The following is a 23510-nucleotide window of genomic DNA, read 5'->3' as shown; positions in this document are numbered from 1 at the left end:
TTCGTGACAGTTGGCAAGCCTGTCAGGATTTGTTCTTCCTGCCGTGCTCTTCCACATGAGCAAGGGTCTCGCTTATGCCACGGATGTACGGTATTGAAGCCCGTTTTTTGGGGGGGGTCCGGGGTGGGTGGGTACTGCGTGAGCCAGCTGGCACCCTACTGAGTCAATGAAGTACTCAGGGTATCCCCAAGCCATCAATTCCCACCACACAAGTGAATTGTCTGCCATGTGGTCTTCTGCTGTTGTGCACACATTTTTCACCCAACGAAGGAGAGAGCAGACAACAGACCTCTTCTGCGAAGCAGGGTGCACCAATGTATAGTTGAGGTAGCGCCCCGTGTCAGTTAGCTTCCTAAACACCTCAAATAACAGGTTTGGCCCTTCGCGTGGCACAAGGGAGTCCAAGAATGACAGTTGACCTTCACATTCCACTTCTATGGTGAACCTAATTTTGCTTGCAATTGTTTAAGTGAGCCGTGAAGAGGTCGAGGTTTAACTCAAGGTTAGCTCGTTTACATCGACACCTAAGGTCTTTTTCAGATATGTCGACTGTTTCAGAGTTTTGCAACAACAGAATATTCACCTCCTCACGGCTCACTTAAACAGTAATGCAAGCAGCAATTAAGTTCACCATAGAAGTGGAATCTGAAGGCCAACTGTCATTTTTGGACAGCCTCGTGCAGCATAAAGGGCCAAACCTGTTATTCGAGGTGTTTAGGAAGCTAACTCACACGGGGCGCTACCTCAACTACACATTGGTGCACCCTGCTTCGCAAAAGAGGTCTGTTGTCTGCTCTCTCCTTCGTTGGGTGAAAAATGTGTGCACAACAGTAGAAGACCACATGGCAGACAATTCACTTGTGCAGTGGGAATTGATGGCTTGTGGATACCCTGAGTACTCCATTGACACAGTAGGGTGTCAGCTGGCTTGCGCAGTACCCACCCTCCCTGGACCCCCCGAAAAATGGGTTTCAATACCATAGGTCCCCTGCATAAGCGAGACCCTTGCATGCGTTGTGGTCATATAATGTGCAGGCTGTGCACGTTCCAAAACGTAAACACGAGCTCATGCATGTGAAAGACCGTTCGGAAAAGGGCAAGTTCCCAGGCGTAGTGTAGGTCCTTCGATGTGCGAACTGTCGGTACGTCTACATCGGAGAAACCGGCAACTCCAAAAAAAGACTTAAACAGCACAGGAATGATGTCCAGAAACGATACTTTGCATCGAATGCCCTGGCCAAGCACTGCGCAACTACGTCACAATTAGCTAGGAAAAATATCGCTTGATTGTTAAGGAATGAAATCATTTTACGCGTCTTTATCTTGAATCTCTAATCATCCATGTCCATGTATGCCAAGTACCTTAATCATGTTTTGAGCTGCAGATAAGAACGTTACCTACTCTGCTGCTGGTTTCATTGTGAACAAGGCTCCCGTGGGAAGCCGAAACATAAATATATATTTTAAACCATTTTGGTTGCGTTTGCTTAGTCCTGACATTTCGCATGGCCCCCACGAGTTCAAATTAATGAGGTTTACTGCATGTACACATGTTTGCAATTACACGCTTACTTAATTTCTCTCAGCATGTCTGCTAGGCTACGGTCCATTTTGAGCACCGCGATTTCTCCTCCTCAGGGGCACCACATCTCGAAAGATATGCATCAAGTGCATCTGGAAAATTAATCATTTCGCTGTAATACATGTATTGTTACAAACATTACACAAACAAATTTGAAACAATGTCGATGATACTGTCCACAGCTTCCAATTTATGGAGGCTCAATGCCGGCTTCTCAATGAAATTGCGGTCGTTCAGGAAGCACCACCAAAGAGCCCCTGTGATGCTCCTATCCTGAGTGCCAGAACTCCGCACACCAGTTTCGCCAGTTCTTTGCAGAACAGGGAGTCCTAGCCATGGCACTAGAGCAGGTGCCACTCCTCGTCAATGTATACATTTGCTAGGTGTACCTGCAATAAAAGGGCAGAGACACGTTAAGACTGCTTAGGTGTGGGAACGTGAAAGCATCTTTAGTGAACCAGATGGCTGCAATGTGACGTGCACGATATGACACACAGTAGGCACACCTTAAAGGGACTGACAACCGATTTTTAAAGACCTAGTTCTTGGCACAACACAAAGCTCACCCTCAGTAGCGTTTACATCTGCAACGGTTACTTCCAAAAGCACATGGATATTGTGGCATCATAGAAGTGTCCTTGTTTCACACCCCAGGTTCTATTCCCACCCAGTCTGCCAAACTTTCTCATTAAAGCAGCTAATTTGCTTTGTTTACAGGAACCTGAGAAATCTGACATCAAGCATTTTTTATGCATCTTTATTGTTTGTGCAATCAGCCATTGGTTTTATGTCACTAACTGCTGGCAGCAAAAAGAAGTATGTCCAGTGGCATTAGTGTAGGGGCTCCACACAAAATTATATGGCTTACCTCTGTTTGAAAGTAATCTTTAAAGAGACTACACAAGCAATACACAACGACTTTCAGTGAGCCCAAGTTGACTTTCTGCTTTGTGAAGCGTAGAAAGTGGTACAGGTTGTACGGCATGGTGTAGCACGAAAAACTGGAAAAAGAAAGGTTCTAATGGACAGAAAAAAGGGAAAGACGGCGCCACACTCAACTGTTTATTAGACACAAAACTTGCTACATATATACCGCGCACACTCTCGACATCAGGGGAAGAAAAGAGCAAGTGTCAGATCATCTTGTTTTCGTCAAACCCAACAATTTCTTTTTGCATCATATAACAAAACAGATGTTTGACTAACACACGCTTGACCAGTTATACGAATGTGACATGCCTCTAGCAGTTCCTGCGCAGTTTTATCGCTACTCTTACCTAGGATTCTCACCACAGAACAACTTGGCTTACAGTACAGCAGCACGGTATACAATACACAGAAAAATGGGCATTCATATGCGCTTTTAAATTGTTTGCATGTTCCCTCATTCAGTCGTTCACACAACGGCCAGTCTGCCCGATGTAGGTTTTCCTGTAACTTAGCGGTACATGTATCTGGTAAACCACAGCAGTGGAACACTTTTCCACGTAGCACTTTGCATGTTTGACTTCGTACATTTGCACTGCACATTCTATGATTCGGGGACATAGGCAAGACAGCGTGTTTGAGGAAGAAAACAACAGGTACCTCATACCTGTTCGCTGCCTTGAGGCTGTGGCTCACCCTGTGGTAATAAGGAGCCACTTGAGCCTTTCTTTGGGAATCGTGCTTACTTCCCTCACTCCCCTTCGGATTATTGTAACATTTGAGTTGCTGCAGCGAGGTTTCTGCCACTAGGTGATGACCGAATGAGGAAATCTGGCATTTAAAAGCTGCTGGACACGATGCTTGAAACTAGACAAAATAGCTATGTGGAAAAGCAGTCCACGTGATTTACCAGACACCGTTAAGTTATGGGAAAACCTATGTCGGGCAGATTGGCCATTGTGTGAATGACCGAATGAGGGAACAAAAACAATTTAAAAAAGGATATGAACACCCATCTCTCTGCACATTGCAAATCGTGCTCCTGTAAGCCACGTTTTTCTGAGGTGAGAATCCCAGGTATGAGTAGAGATAAAACCGCGCGGGAACTACTAGAGGCATATCACATTCAGATCAGTGGTCAAGCATGTGTTAGTCAAACATATGTTTTTATATGATGTGGAAATGAAATTGTTGGGTTTCACACAAACAACATGACCTGTCACTTGCTCTTTTTGCTGCCCCTGATGTCAAGAGTGTGCGCAATATATATGTAGCAAGTTTTGTGCCTAATAAACAGTTGTAAGTGTAGTGCCATCTTTCTTTCCCTTCTTTCTGTCCTTTTGTATCTTTCTTTTTGCAGTTTGTTGCACTACAACAGCATGGCATTTAGCAATGACCAAGTCGCTCAAGAGAAAGTTACTGTGTGGTACAGGTTGTACCAGCCAATCAGAAGAGCTCTCTTAGTATCCGCCTCTGATCACCCTCTGAGCAATTAGACGGCTTGTATCTCTACAACTTTTGGCTTGTGCTGTTAGGCTATCATTACATAAACTATAAATGCAGAAGTACATATTAGCATGCTTTATGAAAAGCCAGAGTAGTACTATACTGACTGGATGTGACATAAATGGTAAGAATGTTCTGGCTGGAAACATTGTGAGTTTATCAACACTGACCGACGAGTAACTGAGAAAGTTGGTGCATGTTCATGTTTAACTTTTGCATACAACACAAGGGACAGAAGAGAGACCACAGCGCACAAAAGCTACCAATTCAATGTTTAAATGTTTATTTTATGGGAAGGAATACAGAAAATATTTACACTGCATGTGCACTTGTACTGCACAAACGTTCTTTTAGAATGAGGGCAAATGTTGCAAACAAATAGAATTAGAAAGCACAGAGTGATTGCTATTCTGTGTCATTTAGAGAGTGTTCCTCTTTTCCACACAATCATAATGAGAGCGGACTGACACGTCCCAGTATTTAAGTGATATTCCTTACTGTTATTGTTGGCCATTCCGTTACCAGAGGTGAAAAAAACAGATGAACAATCTAAATCTGATGCATAGCACCAGTCATGTTGTATGGTCTCCCTTCCCTCCCTGTGCAAATTCTGTCCTGAAAAGTTACATGAACTGAATGGCAAACTCATAAGGACACTACAAATTTCACCTAGTGAACACAGCTGGTTCTCGGAAAATGCACGAATACGGTGATAGGTATGTGTCGGCATAGTGTAGCACGCTAACTTCGACACTACTGCAATACTTCAGCTGTCACACGACTACAGTGCTTAAGAGACCACAGAAGTGTAAGTGCACAACAAAAAAAAGCAGGTGCAAGTATGGCACACAGATTTGTAGAGCCCCTTCAGAAACCACCGATCGAGTTGTTTGCTTTACGATACGTCTCACATAGTCATTTCTTCCGAGTTGCAAAGAAAGTCCGCGAAATATGAAACAAGGCACGTGACTGAGTGCTTGCGCAGTGGTATTGTGCTCCTCTCAAGCGTGCCTTCGGTGAACAAGGTCGGCTCCCGTCGGATGATGGCGAAAATGCATGCTGCAGGCGGAGCGGTGCCAATGAGATAAAGAATGCCCTGCCACTTTCTCGTCACCAGTCACGATGCAGCCAACCTTGTTCACCGAACGCACGCTTGAGAGCAGCACAATACCACTATGTTCCATCACGTGGCCTTCATCATATTTCATGGGCTTTCTTTGCAACCAGGAAAAACGGACTACATGAGACATTTAGTAAAGGAAAGAACTCGATCGGTGGTTTCTGAAGGTGCTCTACAAATCTGCGTACCACACTTGGGGTCCTCAGCCAATAACTAAAAGTTCTGCAATTAAACTTATTTAATTAGCAAGTTATGGGGAAAACAAAAAATTGTCTGAGTTACTATAGGCTACTGCGAATAGTATGGGTTTCGTTCAATTCCCTTCACACGTGCCTTTCATTTTTAAATTCTTGGCTCACGTTATGTGGGACACCCTGTATATGCCAGAGTGAAGCAAGGGAAATGAAAGGGAAAATCATGTCAAGGGTGACAGCGTGCCAAGTTCACAAGCGCAATGAAGCCAACCAAACACAACAAAGCGCAAACAATTATTTTTCTTTTCCTTTGCAATCTGAAGCCCCGATAGCCGCACCCAGAAGATCAGATTCAGCATCAAAGAGAGCAAAGTGAGGGGTGCTAAACAGTTGCTACCGAATTTTCTAATGTGGAAGGTTTTTAAACTGATGTGCGCAGTCTTGTCACTGCTCTTTCCTAGAATCGTCGTGACTTTCAACTGGGCCACACAATCCGTATACTTGCTAACGTGCGCAACTAAATGTGCATATTTCTCATCTAGTGTTTTTTTTTTTTCAGTTTTTGAGGGTGTTCCCCTGAACGGTCATTGATACAGCGAGCAATTTCACGGACAGAAAACATCCCACATGACATGGGGATGCAATACACCACTCCAGTGGAACATTTTGCTAACGGCGGTTGGTGCTTCTTCTGGCATCCACATTTTCTGGCATTACATATACGTTGACACAACTTTCCCAGCTCATTTCGGGCATAGAAACAAATTGGCACACCGTGCCTACTTGCCACCTTAAGATTGTGGGAAAGTTTGTGGATGTAAGGGACCACCTCTGTCTTAGGTGCCTTCAGTTGATCCTCAACCATTGCACTTCCACATCCACACTTGAACTTTTCAAGGAGGACTTCTGAAATGGCAGTCAAGACCGAGATGGGGAACCCTGCAGCTAAAAGACGGCTTACCTGATTATGAAAACTGAGCTTAATCTGATGTGGGCACGATTTTTGGAGAGCCTATTCCATACGCAACACCTGTATACTTCTCTTAATTGTCTTGGAGTGTGCCGAGTGAAAGGGCAGCAATTCCTTAGCCCGTGGGTTGGAGGCCCAGCCAACATGTCCATCACTGAACGTAATCTTTACGTATAAAAACTAAAATTGAAAGGTTCGGAAGTTCAAGGGTGAAAGGCAACTCACGTCTATGTTTGCTAAATATAGATAACACTTTGCCTACTGTAGAGGGTAGGTGAAGGTGGGCTACTGTTTATAAAAGCACCAAATAAGTGTCAACATGCCGAAAAATTTTTAAAACTGGCCCCCCATTAAACACTTGTTCCAGTGTGTTGTCCACCTTTACCTGAAAAATGTCACAAAGATTAGGGGCTACGCAAGACCCTATGCAGATGCCATCGCACTGCAAAAACAGCTGCTTGTCAAATACAATAAAAGTCGAGTTCAAATAAAACTCCAATAAAGATAGAAAATTATGAACGGCCAAACCAACGGTGTTCTGGAAGGATACGTCGCCGTTATCTTCTATGCACTCTTTGACACATGCTAGCAGTTGATTCTGTGGAACAGAATTAAACAACTCCTGCACGTCCTCCGCAAAACCGAAACCAACATGATCATTTCGCTCTAAAAACTGTACTACTGCGACTGATTTCTTTAAAAGTGATGGGTCGTTTAAAGCTAGCGCCTTGAGCTTCTTTAGCAAAAATTGGCTAACACTTCTGCCACGATCCCTGTTCACTAACAATAGTGCTAAACGGAACTTTGGGCTTATGTGTCTTGGCTGTGAAAACCCCCCTCAAACTGTTCCCTCTGCTGTTAGATATGTCCCTGGCAAACTTTCCAAGGTATAATTGGTACAAAACTCAACGAACTTAATTTTTCCTCGCACTTCACTTTTCTCTCCAGGGACACAGTTCTTATTAGCCGCTACCAAACATTTTTCATTGTAAATTCCCTTGGGTAACGTATGGGATTCCGTCTGGTCCTGCTGCCGACGTGACCCATCTTGGCATCGAATCATGACGTCTTCTTCTATCTTATTATAATATGACGTGGGAGACAGGAAATGTTCCAGATTCTTGGAAATGCAGTTCCGTTGTAGGCCTGCTTAAACCGGGGAAATACCCTAACGAGCTCTCCTCCTGCAGACCGATCACCTTAGCCAGTTGCGCCGACAAAGTAATGGAAAGAATGGTCTTGTCAAGGCTGGAATGGTTTCTAGAGAAAAATAATTGCTTTCCTGATTTTATGCATGGATTTAGAAGAGGCCGTTCTTCCATTGACGGTGTTATTGACTTAGTATCCACTGTTGAACAAGAAAGAAGTCGCCGTCGGTTAGTTGGAGCTGTTTTTCTGGATATTAAGGGTGCATACGACAATGTACTCCATTATGCAATCCTTGATGCACTGGAAGATTTAGACGTCGGTGGCCGGCTATATGCATGGATTGTTAGCTACCTCAGTGGCCGCACGGTGTATATGTCGACAAGTGATGGTGACACCGGACAGTACCATATACATTGAGGTGTTCCACAAGGAGGAGTTCTCAGTCCAACTCTTTTCAATGTTGCATTGATTGGCCTTGCATCCGAACTTCCTAGCACGGTGAAGATTAGCGCATATGCGGACGACATATGCATATGGACATCTGGAGCCACCTGTCCCCAAATGCGTGCTAGGCTTCAACGTGCAGTGACAATCACAGCTAAGTATCTGCGGCGTCAAGGCCTCCAACTCTCAACAGAAAAATGTTCCGTGATTACATTCACGCGAAAACAAATGACCAGGTATCCGATAATCATTAACGGAGTAGCGATACCTACGGTTACACACCACAGATTCCTTGGTGTAGTCATAGACCGGGGATTATCTTGGTCAAGACATGTCGCCGCACTGAAGTCAAAGCTGAAGAGTTTTGTTCACGTCCTTCGCATCGTTGCAGGAACAAGATGGGGCCCCTCGGAGTCGTCGTTACTCCAACTGTACCAAGCACTATTCGTAGGGTATATACGGTACAGCATTCCGGCGCTCTCAAGCATGAGACTTAGCTGTGTGCGCGCGCTGGAGAGCATTCAAGCTCAAGCATTGCACACATGTTTAGGCCTCCCACGATGCACGTCAACCAATGGAACAATAGCGGAAGCTCTTACTTGTCATATTGGGGTATACTTGCTCTGCGAGCCTCTTCGAATGTACCTTCGCGTGTTGACCCGACACAGGCACCATCCTCTGTCATCGCTCCCTGCCACCCACCCAGGTTCCAGCTTTTCAAGGACTATATCGCGCCATCAACGCGTTTTGCAATCGAGATTTTCTCCCGCCTGTATTCCAAGAATACCCCCGTGGGTTCTGCCTAAACCTGTCGTTACATTGCAGATACCTGGAATTACTAAAAAGTCATATCCGTTGCATCTATTGGCCTCAGGCAACTTGCCCTGTGGCACATTTCTGCAAAGTACGGAGATACTGCACACGTGTATACCGATGGCTGTCACACCATATGCCTCCACTGCAGCCTTCGTCATTCCACATATGATCATTGCTCGGCGGTTTAAACTAGGCCATAGCTCAACATCAACTGCCTGCCTCAGAACTTGTTTCTATCCAGGAGGCACTTCGATTTCTCTCCGAGGAGCCTCCTCACGCATGGACAATATTCTGCGATTGCAAGCCAGCTCTTCAAACGATTGACTGTGTCCTCAGACGGGGCCCGTATTATTCCATGGCTATAGATATTACAGAACGGCTCGACCACACAACTAGATATGGCCACAATGTCACCTTTCAGTGGATACCCTCACACTGTGGCCTGATCGGGAGCGAACAGGCAGAAGCTGAAGCGAAAACTGCTTTAGATAATGCTTGTAAAGTACGCATTCCGTTCTCACGTGCAGACACAAACGTCCTACTTCGTCGCGTAAACCGCAACTCTACGTTAGAAACACTGGACCCAACCAGATCGACGACACAAGCGATTACACAAATGGGACCAAGAAATGAAATTTCGTATGCCTCACAAGCTCAAAAGAAGCCACACGAGCATGGTGCACCGGATTCGCCTTGGTGTCGCATTCACCAACCGTTATAGACATATGATAGGTGCCAGTGATACTAGCCCAAACTGAATTCTGTGAGGTGCCAGAAACGCTTGAACATATATTTTGTGTGTGTCCCACCTACGCGCAAGAACGACAGCAACTTGTCTCTTCCATTACAAAGATCCATGAGAGACCGCTATCGGACGAGTTTCTTTTAGGTCCTTGGCCTAATGCAAACAGCGCAGCCCTGGTAACAAGAGCCGCTGTAGCTTTTCTCCAAGCCACTGGGCTGGACGCACGGCTTTAGAGAGGCCACAACTCTGAATTTGTATATACGCATCTCTTCCTTATACCATCATCATTCATCAGCCCTTTCCCTCCCCGTCCCTCTTCCCCAGTGTAGAGTAGCAGGCCAGAGCAAGTTATAGCTCAGGCCGACCTCTCTGCCTTTCTGTAAATAAATTTCTCTAACTTGGGTAATACGATGAGCCCACTCTCTTTGTCAGCTTGCGTAAGCATCAGGTTGTTGCTCTTAAAAAAAGATATGTCATTCAACAATCTACTATGGTGCGAGTCCGGGGTTTTTGGAGCAAGCTTTAGCAGGCAGTCAACACCTTTGAGAAGGCGGTGGTCCCGATTATCATCTTTTCCTGGGTGGCCACTTTCCAATTTAATGCAGTGAGATCATGTGCAGGAACATCAGCTTGGACCCCAAATTTGGATCCTTTCTGAAGATGATGCATAATCTTCCCTGGTATGTGGACGTCCCCCATGACGACATTGCTTCCATCTTGCGTCATTTTCCTCCTGAACACCGGAGCAACTCATTCAAGATGCAAGCATCTTAATCGCAAGCCAATCAGGATGGTCCTTAAAACACAGAAGATGGAACCAGTCCTGAAAAAGTTGGACTTGTTGTCACAGTTCTGAGTGACTTATTCTGCAAAATCTTTTCACATGCCCCCACACTGGTTTCACAAGGCTGAAGAGGGTACTTACTTCATTAGGGACGAGTCCTTTCCGGATGCAAAAGGTGAAGTGTCTTTCCTTCCTCTTGTAAGGTTGTAAGGCACCTTTTCCACCATCAACCTTCTACTCAGTCACATCGCCCATGCAACATGCTAGTCAAGACAGTTCGCCTTTTCCATCCGGAAATGACTCGTCCATAACGAAGTAAGTGCCCTCTTCGGCCCTGTGAAACCAGCGTGGGGGCACGTGAAAAGACTTTGCAGAATAAGTCGCTCAGGACAGGTTGCACCTTCTGTGATTTAAGGACCATCCTGACTGGCTTGTGATTTAGAAGCTCGCGTCTTTGAAGCGCCTAGTGGCACAGCTCATGGAGTGCAGGTGGAGGTGCATCTTGAATATGTTGCTCTGTTGTACAGGAGACAAGAAAATGACGCAAGATGGAAGCAATGTCAGCGTCATGGGGGACATCCATATACCAGAGAAGATTATGCAACATCTGCAGAAAGGATCCAAATTTGGGGTCCAAGCTGATGTTCCTGTGCATGATATCACTGCAATGAATCGAAAAGTGGCCACTCAGGAAAAGATGATAATCGGGACAGCTGCCTTCTTGAAGGTATTGACTGCCTGCAAAAGTTTGCTCCGAAAACCCCGGACTCGTACCGTACTAGATTGTTGAATGACATCTCTTTTTTTAAGAGTAACAACCTGATGCTTATGCAAGCTGACAAGCAGGGTGGGTTCATTATTTTGGCCAAGAGAACTTACAATGAAAAAGGTTTGGTAGCGGCTAATAAGAACTTTGACCCTGGAGAGAAAAGTGAAGTGCAAGTAAAAACCAAGTTCGTTGAGTTTTGTAAGCAATTAGACCTCAAAAATTTTGCCAGGGACATATCTAACAGCAGAGGGAACAGTTTGAGGGGGTTTTTCACAGCCAAGACACATAAGCCCGAAGTTCCATTTAGCACTACTGTTAGTGAAGAGGGATCGTGGCAGAAGTGTGTTAGCCAGTTTTTGCTAAGAAGCTGAAGACGCTAGCTTTGAACGACCCATTTCTTCTAAAGCAATCAGTCGCAGTAGTAGATTTTAAAGGGAAATGATCATGTTGGTTTCGGTTTTTCAGCAGACGTGCAGGACTTGTTTCATTCTGTCCCGCAGAATCAACTGCTAGCGTGTATCAAAGACTGCATTGAAAATAATGGCGACGTATCCTTCCAGAACACTGTCGGTTTGTCCGTTCATAACTTTCTATCATTATTGCAGTTTCATTTGAACTCTACTTCTATTGTGGTAATAGTTCTGCGGAAACCCGCAAGGTGGAGATAAGTAATTAATTATGGGAAAATGAGACATCCACTCAATCGATTGACATCTGCTACCCTACTACCTGCTAGCCACCGGGTTAGCTGGTAGAGTGGCTGCCCTGGAAAGGCAGTGGTCCTGGGTTCTAGTCCCGGACTAGGACAAATTTTTCTTCAACTGCGAGGCTTTTCTTTAAGGAACCCGCATGGGTTTCCTTTGTAGCAATTGCTATGATTTGGTGGATACCTCATTTTCCCTAAATTAATTACATTTATTGTATTTCACGAGTAGTCATTTCTGTAGCGCGATGGCATCTGCATAGGCTCTTGCGTAGCCCCTATTCTTTCTGACATTTTTCTGGCCAAGGTGGAAAATGCACTGGAACAGATGTTTAATGGATGCCAGTTTTAAAATTTTTTAGGTATGTTGAGAATGTTTTAGTGCTTTTAAAAAAGCAGCCTACCTTCCCCTACCCCTCTACATTAGGCAAAATATTTTCCATTTTTAGCAAACATAGACATGGGTTGCGTTTCACCCATGAACTCCCGGACCTTTCAAGTTTACAGTTTTTAGACCTAGAAATCATGTTCTGTGATGGACATGTTTGCTGGGGCTACTACCGACGAGCTAAGAAGTTGCTGCCCTTTGACTCTGCACACTCCAAGACAATTAAGAGAAGTATAGCGGTGTTGTGTATGGCATCAGCTCTCCAAAAATCGTGCCCACCTCAGATTAAGCCCACGTTTAATAATCAGGCAAGCCGCCTTTGGCTGCAGGTTCCCCGTCTTGGTCTTGACTGCCGTTTCTGAAATCCCACTTCCAAAATTCAAGTGAGGATCAGGAAGTACACTGGCTGAGGATCAATGGAAGGCACGTAAGACAGAGGTGGTCCCTTACATCCATAAATTTTCCCACAATCTTAAGAAGGTGGCAAGTAGGCACGGCGTGCCAATTTGTTGCTCTGCCCCAATTAAGCTGGGAAAGTTGTGTCCACATATCTGTAACGCCAGAAAACGTGGATGCCAGAAGAACCACCAACCGCTGTTAGTAAAATGTTCCACTGGAGTGGTGTATTGCATCCCCATGTCATGTGGGATGGTTTACGTCGGCGAAACTGGTCGCTGTGTCAATGACCGTTTAAGGGAACATGCTCAAAAAGTGAAAAAAAGAAACTAGATGATAAATATGCACATTTAGTTGCGAACGTTAGCAAGTATACTGAATGGGTGGCCTGGTTGAAAGAGACGATTCTAGGAAAGGGCAGTGACACGACCGCACGCATCAGTTTAGAAGCCTACTACATTAGAAAATTTGGTAGCAGGTGCTTTAGCACTCCTTCCCTTGCTCTCTGTGATGCTGAATTTGATCTTCTACATGTGGCTACCGGGGCTTCAGACGACAAAGAAAAATAATTGTTTGCATATTGTTGCGCTTGGTTGGCTGTATTGTGCTTGCGTGGTTAGCACGCTATCACCCTTGACGTGTTTTCCCCTTCATTTCCTTTGCTTCACTGGCATATATAAGGTGTGCTATCCTTGCCAATAAAACCAGTTATTAGCCAGCACTGTGTGTATGTGTCCCCCTTCTTCTGATGATGTTTGTGCTGTTACCCATATGTTACAGCAGTAACTGCAGCACAGTGAATAATGACCTTCATGTATCATTTCAAAAAGTTCCGGCTCATCAAATGTGTATTTGCCAGTGGCAGTTATTCTGGGAACAAGAGATAAATAATGGCAAATATGAATGTTAAACAATGGTAAGCACGCCATGTGCTTAGACATGCAACATAGTTGTCCCACTACACTTTGAATTCTTATGTGCACAGAAACTGCACAAGCGTGTAGAATAAACAGAAAAGAAGATGGAAATAAAAGCTGCAGCATAGGAAACAGTTTCAAAACAATAAAGCCAAAATAAAAAAGTCAGAAATACACCGTGTACTAAGCAAAAATAATAACTTTTATGCTTTTAGCGCACAAAAAGGGACGAGAGACAGAGGTACGACACGGACACAGCGCTAACTTCCAGCAATTGTTTTATTCTACAAAGCGGTACACATATTTATGGGTAACAGACAACAGCATAAGCATGCACATATGCACTGGTTTCTAATCAAATGAGACAGCAACGAGACATGTAATGGAAAGTTAAGATGATATCGAAGATGAAAAAGCAACCATGCATAGCCAAAAAATTTTTGGAATTGCAAGATTAAAATGCCATCTCCATCAAGCCACCCTCTGTGACACGTTAAAAAAATCAAATTCTTTTTTTGAAAGATCGATTGAAGGTGCGCTAACACGAGCGTTCCCCAAACTAGCGATCTTCGCCGCTTCAATAATCTGTGTTAGCACGCCTTCAATCGATCTTTCAAAAAAAGAATTCGATTTTTTAAACGTCACAGAGGGTGGCTTGACGGAGATGGCATTTGAATCTTGCAATTACACAAAATTTTTTGGCTATGCATGGTCGCTTTTTCATCTTCGATATCACCTTAACTTTCCATTACACATGTCTCGTTGCTGTCTCATTTGATTAGAAACCAGTACATATGCGCATGCGTACGCTGTTGTCTGTTACCTATATATATGTGTACCGCTTCGTAGAATAAAACAATTGCTGGAAGTTAGCGCTGTGTCCGCGTCGTACCTCTGTCTCTCACCCCTTTCTGTGCGCCAAAAACCTAAAAGTTATGGAATGCCAACATGCCCAAACCTACGCTCTTTCAAAAATAATAAAGGGAAAATCAGACAGAATTTGTCAGCTGTTGACAAATTTGACTTCACCCTACCATTTGCTAGCCGCCTGGTTAGCTCAGATGGTAGAGTGGCTGCCCTGGAAAGGCAGTGGTCCCGGGTTCGAGTCCCGGACCATGACGAATTTTTCTTGAACTTCGAGGCTTTTCTTTCGAGGAACCTGTACGGGTTTCCTTTGCGAGAATTGCAATGAATGGGTGGATGTCTGATTTTCCCTTTATTAATTACTTCTCTCCACCTTGCGGGTTTCCGCAAGAACTATTCTGTCAAACAAAAATGAAATTTAAATTGCAGCCAAGCAATTGATGCAAGAAAAAATACTTAACATCAGGACATGTTAGATCTAGTTTTATATAGAAAACAATAACAGCTATGAACACAAATAAGCAGCAAGTTGCAAAAATACTTAGCCTACTTAGTAAGCTGTGTTGAGTAATATGTTGATAAACTTATTCACGAATGATACTGAGGTCCTACTCTTTGGAACACATACACATCATACATACCTGAACCAAGCAATCAGATTACACACTGCGCTATGGCAGTCATTCAAGGTTTCCCTGCATTTCTGCTGGCTCCTCCATTATGTGGACACTGGTGTGGGTTACGGCCTCGCCACTACAAAATAAGTTCGGAAAGTTCGCAGTTAATTTATAGCAGTGGCACATTAACGCTGTCACAGTGTGAACACATGCAAGGAGCATCTAAAATAGTCACGAAAATAATGTTTGCATTAATGAAGGGGGGCAACAGAGGGACCCCTTCATCACCGTAAAATTTTTAACACACACACAGCAGCAACACATTACAAAGAATCTTTGTTTACATACCAATTCAATTTTTTCATGACTTAGTTTAAGCAACTGTCTCGGGTCATGTTTAGTTATGCATAAGTTATGTCAACACATCTTGTCTTAAAAATATTTAGTAATCTGCACCTGTTGCAAGCTTTGACTGCTTACGTTTTTCTTTTTCCAAAACTGCTCGTAAATTCAGAACCGCGTAAGCACAGATTATTTACAACGTAGAAGCATTTATACGCGAGGAAACGTCATTGCAGTAAGAATCTGTTAAAATGCAGATGAGCGTTGTTATGCAACTTAAGCAGAAAAGCGGGAGCTCACGCACAGGCGCACATGATGAACACGATTATTTCCGAACGTAATATTTCTCAACGGAAGAAAACGCTTATAATGATTTTCAATTTGGCATTAAGACAATAAACTTGCCTAGCTAAATTCTGACAACCAGCGCTCAGCAAGCATCAGCACGGGTTCCACTGTTGCCGTGGCAGTCCTATTGGTTCTATTCTACGCTCGTGCACTCTGTGCACACACGAGTGCACGCACAATACACGTGTGGTTAGCAAGCACGATTACTTACCTTTTGAATGGTACGACGCGGTCGAAAAGCGCTCTCCAAGTTGCCGGTGCTGCGTCGACTCCCAGTCTACACGCCGTTACGTAGTGGACGAGCTGAGGCACGCTAATAATACACATTATTTCTTTGCGACGTCCAGCGAACTTCCCGCAACCAGACACAAAAGAGAACGCACTCCAGGGCATGAAAATCGTTGGTCCCCATTTGCCTGGCACGCCACGCATATGGCGAGTTTCAGAGAGACACAAGCTATCTTCTGGCACTTCTGTGTTCGCGAACTAAGTCACATTTCGTTACACCAAACACAAAACCACACGATTAGACAAACACGCCACAACGGCTCGCGCAACCGCCCGGCGACCGGCAGTTGCAAAATAGAGAGCAGAGTAGACGAATGAATGCTATGAGCGTCTTCTTTGAAACAGGGTGGTGGGTTGCGCCACCAACCGATCGCATGGGGCGAGCGTCATCTGTAGACCTTTGTGGTTGTGTGGCCCCCGTGATGCCTTAATATTATCCAGTACCCGCTCATTTTGTGCCGTATTGCGCCCAACTACGTATAGTTGCGAGACAAAAAAAACGAACATTGAAGCGTCTATATTGCACGCTATACTTTACTGTAGAAAAAAATTTTATGGCGTATTTTCGATTTTGAACAACTTCTGCCGTATGCAGCCAGCAAAAGCATGGCCTCCGAGAACCGCACTTCAAGTCAGCTGTATTGAAGTTATTTCATGGCGTTATGAGCTCCTGCCCGTGCTACGTGCGTTGTCACTTCGTTTTAAATAACTTTCTGCTGTCATCAACATCAACTGTAGCCTCAGAAATTGTTGACACGGTATCAGGTGTACGCTTGTGCAGCGTGCGATGTTTCCAAGCGTGCTGTAGCTGTTTCAGTCGGAAAGCATCAAATCTACCAGGGTTCATCACTCGTGTAGCGCAGGTTACACCGGTGTCGTCCGCATTTGCTTTCGTGCCGGTGTGTTCAATGTGCGCGGGTTGCGCGCCTGTCGCCCGTGCCTTCTGTGTTTATCGTGCGACTCACGAACATTCCTCAGAAAAAAACACATATATCTGCAGCGTACATGTGTCCTACGTGGTGTGTACTAGAAATGTGCGGTGGTGTACGATGTTTTTACAGCCAAGTGGCTGCAGTGCGTTCCAGGGAATAAACGCGATTACGTAGTGTTTCCTGGTTATCTTTGTGATTTACCTGCATCTGCGATAGAACCCACGAGGCGTTTGCATGACCTTGCATTGTGATTGTGGAATTTAGTGTTTTGTTTGCCTTCTTCAATGAGTGGCCTTTTATAGACGTTCTTGCTTGATAATAAAAAAAAATAAATATCTGTAATGGGGCTGAAATAATCCGGCTTTTTATTCCTTGAAAATTGACGTGAGTGGTAATTTTACAAGATAATAGCAATCCAGCTCTGGACATCGAGCTGTAAAGCAAAATATCTAAACTTGTTACAGTATGTGAATCTTGCTATGATGTGTCAATATCTCTAGCATGTTCTCAGTGCTGAGGGCTGTGCACTATGTTAAAGGCAAATGTAATTGTCTACTCATCTGAATTAGTATATATGATTTCTTCATATCATTTGTTCCAACTACAAAAATTTCATAGGTGCATTGTTGACTTCTAGAGTTAAAAAGACACGAGATATTACTCAACAGTATGCGTTACAATCTTTCGACATGAATTCAGGAGTATTATATGTTGTGCCATGCATAGTTACTTTGTACGTACAAAGTATTTATATGAAAACACAAAATCTGATTCCTCCATCGCCTGTTGTTTGTAAGTCATGAAGCAAATAAATAATTTCAGCCTGCACTGATTGCTTGCAATACACTTCTTATTCAAATGTTTTCTAAAAATCTGCGACAAGAATGATCTACCTTAGTTTTGCTTCTGCTGCTGACATTGATATAGCAATTTCTGTAGAAAGATGTGCACCATGAGCAAAATACGGATGCAAAATAAATAGCTGATTTTGGATCAGTTTTTCGAAAGCTGCAATACCATTTATACTTTGCGCAATAAGTGCAATGTAAAGGCAATGAAGGTAACTGTAGACTTGTGTTTCGTCATTTGACGGGTAGAAACAATTTCTGGTACCCTATCTGAGCTGATGCAGCAACCTAACCCATACTTCACAGAAAAATGGAAAGTTTCTTCACAAGTGACTGATTCACACAGGCTTGGGAATAGGACTAGCATATTTAATGAAATCATTCTGAAACATAATTAATCAGCATTCTAAAGATGAATGGATAGTGGTAACATCGCCAGTGGCTCACAAGTGGTTGTGTTATACTCCTGTCACAGTGGACATTTTAATGTCATTCGAATCGAATGGCATTAGCATTGAATGACATTATTCGGTTGTTACGCAGCAATATTTAATGCCATTAGAATCGAATTACTTCTGCAATCAAATGAATCTGAAAAAAATCAGTCGGCTTTGCACTCGTGGCGAATGACTAAAATGACATTGAGCATTCATAATTTCAGAAGCAGTAATGTAAAGAGGTAATTAATTTTGTGTTATTTAAGGCATCTGCTATTTCGACTAGAGGAAAGCTGTACGGCAGGCTTTCACAAAATGTTTTTTACTCTCCACCTCAGTGGCGTCTGGCGGCTGTCGCTTTACTGGTCAGTCATACTGCAAGCAGTCGAGTGCCTGTATGCATCTATTTGACAGTCTCGCCTCTTCCTCCGATTGCTTTGTTCACAATGCAAAGCACACAACAACTGACGGCTTCGGCTACTGCAACCGAGCGTCGTCCAGCACTGCCATGTCAGCCGTATTGTTTGTCTTCAATTTATTGGCTATGGCTACTAAGCTGGTCAAGCCTTGTTTTTGCTTGTAGTGGCTAGAAATTCTGGAATTGGAAGTTTTATATGCATGTTATTCTGGTGAAGTGACACGCCATATTTATGTTAAAATAAGTTGACTTTCTACATAGACATTCTACATATACCTTGCTCTTGTTCTCTCACCAATTTTTTTTGCAATGATTGCCATTGATATCATGACCGAATGACATCAATTTTTGTTGTGTACCACCACCACAGGTCGAATGGCATTTATTGCACTGAATGTAATTTGCATCTAATGACATTAAAATGTCCAGTGTGACAGGTATTAGATATGGTATAGCAGCTTACACTTTGAAGGAGTTTCGGTACATTAGCATGTTCCATAAGCTAGGGTGAATCGATACGTACTGGCCCACCTGTCACACGTGTAAAGCTGATGTTATTAAAGCTTAGCCTTAATTTTCTATGTTTAGTTAGATTAGGGCAGTTTGTCTTGGCGTAAGCTTAGAGATTTTATTCAGCATAGCACATATAACTTTGGTAACATGAGACGCTAGGTTACACTATTCCTCATCTCTGGTTACAGTTACGTGATTATGCGTGTTCTGCTTAAATATGTTGGCAGTTTATTTATGTCATGGCCAGACAATGTCGGCTGACGGCAATTTTTCTTGGTTCATTGGTTCTGCAGCTGTGCTTGAAGACCACCTCGACGTATATAAGTAGCCAGCTCCAAAGGACCTGGCGTTTTAAATGTGGCCCTCCCGTCCCTGAGGCACGACGTTAATTAATTTAGTCACAACTCGAGATCCGCGATACAAGTTGACTCATATATAGGCGGGCAGCACAGCGATCGTGAGTCGCGGTGGTTTGCGTGGCTTGCGTATGTGTTTGCTCATCGCTGCCAACCATGTCAGGACAGCCAGCGGCATTTTCATCAGACACGACAAAATTGTAGAGACGTTTATTGTCCTGACGAAGATAGGTTCTAAGCCTAGTGGCTCCCAGCGATATCAGCGGCTGCAAGGGGAGCCTAAATAGACGGCACTCCGCTGCGGCGACACTCGCGTTGATAACATCGCGTCGACATAACATCGACACTCGCGTTTAGTAAGATCGTTTTGTGTAAAACGAAGGAGTGCTGAGCATAGACGTTTGTTTGCAGCTTCTTGGCTGCGAAGTATTCTGGTCGTGTTTGCAGGGGCTTGTTCGTATACCACACGAATCGCCGCGGAAACCACTCCGACGCGTTGCAAGGTGGATCGCGCGCAAAGCAGGTGTTTCCCGAACGCGACGGAGAGCGCCGCCGCTCAAGTCTGTTGCTTCCAGTGCCTTCCAGTGTGAAACCAGCACGTTTTTTGACACTGGATCGCACATGGGGACGCTGGCGCTCGCTGGGACTGACTGGGACACGTGAGAACGCTGGGTCCCACTGGACGAGACGCTGGTTCCACTGCCATGACTCTCGGGCGCACTGGTTTGTGCTGTACAGGCGCTGGTTCTCGCTGCAGTTCGCTGGTTCGCACTGGAAACTGCGCTGGGTGTGTTTGTGCCGCGCTGGTTCCAGTGCGCGAGGACGATCGCTGCTGAATATTAAATGCTTTATACAATTTCATCGCTTGATACTAGTCTCTTGTCCTAAATAACGTTATATCTTGGGGTCATAACACTCTATTTCGTGTCGCAGCTTGGTGCAAAGGTGCGTAAGTTGCCCTGTTTATACATGCACATTTGACACTGAAGATCACTCTCGTTTTTCTTGCATTTTCCCTTTTGACTGGGCGGATAGCTAAATTCTTGAACGAAATCACGCATACACAGAGGACGCCGCGTTTTTTAGTAGTTTGGGCGTAACATATGACTGGGATTTGTCGCAGTGTTGTGGAGTGGACATGAAATCCAGTTGTTCAGACGCGCTCGAACGGACCCCGAGTTCGAAGCCTACCGCTGATTGATATTATCGCACCGACAACGAAGTTGAGGCGATTCGCGCGCTTCCACTTTCCCTATCGTACTAAAAGAAGGTTCTGGGGCTCAAATACACGCATTTTAGCTTTCGCCAGCTACCCGCGCCGAGATCGCTCCCCGCCACGGAGTGGTCCCCACGGAAGCTCAGGCGTATCCGCCGAGTCCGTCTGCACGCTATCGGCGCGTCTGTGCTCAGGAACCAACAAGACTAAACAAGGATAAATCACTCCATATTTCAACTTTCGCATCGGTGTTCTTAAATAAACTGTTTTTTTCTTTCGTGTCTACGGTGCCAGTACAAGAAGCGATGCGCGCCGATGTGACGCGTCATAAACACAATTAAGTATACGTGCTGTCGCCGAAGGCTGCCAGCACTAGCCTGCGCTTCTCTGACGAAGATATATGACTAAACGGACGTGTCAATTGAATCGCATAACTGAACTTAGAAAACGTTGCATATCCCATGCCTGAAGAACAAGAAACGGCTATCGAAATCAGTAGTAACAGCCCATACAGCTTCCCGGGTCGGCGGTTAATTTAGGACTTTTTTCGTAGTTAAAGTACCTATCGCAAGTGCAAATCGATGTCGTGACACTTCCAAGCATACTACTCAATAAGAACAGCAACTTTAGTTCTCTGGTACAGGCGTGAGTTTTAGTTGGTGAGCAATAACACATTTACTATCTGTACGAGACCTCTCTCTGCCCAATTAAACTATGGTGAATTATCCTTAGGGTACCACCTGCTCACATGGCGTAGTGGTAAAGCACCGCGCTTGGGATCTGAAGGTCAGTCGTTCGATTCCTACTCTGACCTTTCTTTTTTTTTCACTAGTACGTTCTTTATTGCTTTCTATAATATAAAAATATATATACGTTTCCGGGCACCACGTATTTAACGCGCAAGAGCTCTTTTTCGCACCAGTACGCCGTGCCTGACTAGCGCCCCAGCATGCACCGCGCGACACGGGCCCATAATCCGGCGTTGTATTGGACACTGGGCGGTTTTGCAATACTGGGCGGTTTTGCAATAGGATTGCCAGGGAAGCGGCAGCGACAGCTGCAGACGACGCAACGAGGAGGCAGCGTGATACATTTCGTCGTCGGTTTCGATTAGTAAACGTCGCTGTGACGAAGAAGTCGCACTTTCTGCTGCAATTTGCTCAAGTTTGTGAACTGCTACCGACAGTTGTATACCACGACTTGTTTTGCGTTCAATGTACAAACGGCGCGATCTCGTAGACTGAGCGGCTGTACACAGCCAAAACATGCCTTGCACAGGCGCACGACATCTTGTCGCATTGGCGTTTTCTCGGACACCGAAAATATTATCGCGGATTTTCAAGCGTACAACCCAGGGAAGACGTCCAGCGCGTTTGAGCAGCGAGTGCAAATAACCTTGACACGTTCACACAAAACACTAATCGGTCGTTGCAGCTACTAGGTGCACTGATGATACGTTCTCTCGGCAAATGATCACATGAAATAACCAACGAAGGCACTGGAGCTTCACAAGGTTCACACGGACGCGCGCTGACACACGCACGCACGTCGCTATTTACTCCGTGGGGAGTTTCCAACCACGTGACCTGAAACTCCGTGTGGAGTATAATCGTGTCATGTCGTTTTTATACTCCGTTCCTAACCTATCGGAGTATAATGAAGACATGTGCCGTCTTCACTCCGCTATGACGGAGTAAATGCTTGGGGCATGGGAGGTATTGGGGCTGATAAGCCGATAAAACTCCCATCTCGGCTAATTTTTGCTTACAGTGTACCTGCCCCACTACCCTACCCCATCCCTCATCCACCCTTACCGAGCGATGGGAAACCTTGCTAACTAGCCCCGCCCTGGAAGACCAGCTCGTCCTGATCTACAGGGGCCAGGCGTCTAGGGAAGCATATGGGTCCGTGAAAAGGGAACCACTTCCATCGACGGCGTCTAAGAAGATGTCGAGCTCGGCTCAATAAAGTTGTTTCTCTCGCTCTCTCTCTCTTTCTACTCCGGGCGGTCTTTACGAGTTTAATGTAATGCCTTTCGGCCTATGCAATGCTCCCGCCATATTTGAAAGAATCATCGCCACTGTTCTTCGCGACCTCAAGTGGAAAACTTGTCTATGTTACCTCGACGACATCGTCGTGTTTTCCTCGACTTTCACTGACCATCAGTGGCGTAGCCAGAAATTTCGTTCGGGGGGGGGGGGAGGGGGGGGGGGCTCACAATGCAGCTCGGCCTCCTCCTAAGAGGAAACATTAGGTGGGATGCTCCTATCTAAATACATGTAGAAGGAGAATTCGTTTTTCTCGGCAACCACTTCACCAAATTTGATGAGGTTTGTTGCATTCAAAAGAAAAACTTAAATTCTAGTGATTGTTTGTTTCGAATTTTCGATTTATGTCGTCAATATATTATTGAAAAGTGGCAAAAATCGAAAATTTTCAGAAAACGAAACAATGAAGTTTACAACTCTGTAAATAAGCAATGAAAATTGATATCACAATTCTGTGAATTGCACATAATAGTACATCTACAGCGGACAAAACTGATGTTACACATGAGTCTCAAGAAATTAAGTATTATGGAAATGCGGCTTTTGCAGAACCTTTGTACATAACATAACCAATTCACATAGTATACAAATAGACATATCGAATTTATCCACCTTGAATGGCGTAATGGATGCCGTTTACAGAACGGTGATATCTGTTCTTGATGCAGAGCTATTAATTTGTAAACTTCGTGCTTCCATTTTTTTCGAAGTTTCGAATTTTTCAAACTATTTTAAACAAAGTTCGGGCCCTAAATCGAAACTGCGCTTCCAATAGACATTAGAATTTAACTTACGCTCTCAAATGCAACAAATTTCATTAAAAGCGATTCAGGAGTTATCTCAGAAAAGCGTTTCTGCGCTTTAGATGTATCT

At 44.5% G+C, this 23510-nt stretch overlaps 1 long non-coding RNA gene, 1 other non-coding gene and 1 pseudogene across 2 annotated transcripts; 1 reads left to right on the top strand and 2 right to left on the bottom strand.

The window, feature by feature from the left end:
- Positions 1 to 23510, bottom strand: part of LOC126547930 (sterol carrier protein 2 pseudogene) — a 99944-nt pseudogene that overhangs the window by 58734 nt on the left and 17700 nt on the right.
- On the bottom strand, positions 962 to 16176 carry LOC126519695 (uncharacterized). Its single transcript, XR_011895976.1, has 3 exons — positions 15793 to 16176; positions 14916 to 15027; positions 962 to 1971 (listed from the first exon to the last, which is right to left on the bottom strand). It is a non-coding gene; the product is annotated as an uncharacterized lncRNA (long non-coding RNA).
- TRNAS-GGA (transfer RNA serine (anticodon GGA)) lies at positions 14457 to 14531 on the top strand. The gene has a single exon. It is a non-coding gene; the product is annotated as a tRNA-Ser (tRNA).

This window comes from Dermacentor andersoni, chromosome 1 (assembly GCF_023375885.2).
Source record: "Dermacentor andersoni chromosome 1, qqDerAnde1_hic_scaffold, whole genome shotgun sequence".
In the NCBI taxonomy this organism is placed as follows: Eukaryota; Metazoa; Arthropoda; class Arachnida; order Ixodida; family Ixodidae; genus Dermacentor; species Dermacentor andersoni.
The sequence above is the reverse complement of the archived record's forward strand: the minus strand, read 5'-3'. Positions and strand labels throughout refer to the sequence as shown.